The sequence below is a fragment of the Triticum aestivum genome, chromosome 3B (genome assembly GCF_018294505.1).
Source record: "Triticum aestivum cultivar Chinese Spring chromosome 3B, IWGSC CS RefSeq v2.1, whole genome shotgun sequence".
Lineage (NCBI taxonomy): Eukaryota > Viridiplantae > Streptophyta > Magnoliopsida > Poales > Poaceae > Triticum > Triticum aestivum.
Genome location: NC_057801.1, coordinates 768,955,681 through 768,956,561, shown reverse-complemented (window position 1 = coordinate 768,956,561; position 881 = coordinate 768,955,681).

Here is an 881-nt window from a genome sequence, read left to right as displayed (position 1 = left end):
GCGAAAAGCTTCGCTAGCCATACGCCATACTATAGTATGGCTCTGAGGCCTCTCCATACCTCAATGGAGATACAATCAGGGTCCATCGCCTTGCCACCTTTCATCCTTTTTAAAGCCTCCCTGACCTATTAGTACCATCAAAGGAGTAGTCCAACTCAATAGTAGAGCTATCATTCTCTCCATTGAACAACTTATCGAAGTACTCTCTCCATTTGTGCTTGATCATCACCTTCACCGGAAGTTGAACTTTTCTGTCCTTAATGCATTTGACTTGGTTATATCCCTTGTCTTCCTCTCTTGGATCTTGGCCATCTTATAGATGTCCCTTTTGCCTTCCTTTGTCCAGCTCAACAGTAGAGATATCATTCTCTCCATTGAAAAACTTATCGAAGTACTCTCGCCATTTGTGCTTAATCATCATCTTCACTAGAAGTCTATCTTCTCCGTCCTTGATGCATTTGACTTGGTTATGTCACTCATCTTCCTCTCTTGGATCTTGGCCATCTTATAGATGCTCCTTTTGCCTTCCTTTGTGTTTAAACGGTAGTAGAGGGTCATCGAACACCTAACCCCTTGCTTCACTAACAGCTTGCTTTGTGGCCTTGTTTGCCACCTTGTACTTCTTTAAGTTATCTGCACTCCTTTCCACATGCAAGGGTCTGACACAATCTTTCTTCTCCTTAATAGCCTTCTAGACACAATTGTTCTACCACTAGGTATCTTTAGCTTCGCTTCTACTTCCCCTGGTCACCCCAAACTCCTCTAAAGCCACCTTCCAAACGCAAGTCGCCATCTTCATCCACTTTTTTCCATCACCTCCATCCTCCCAAGGGCCCTCCTTACTAACCCATCTCCTTGAAAGCATGAGTTGCCCCCTCCCC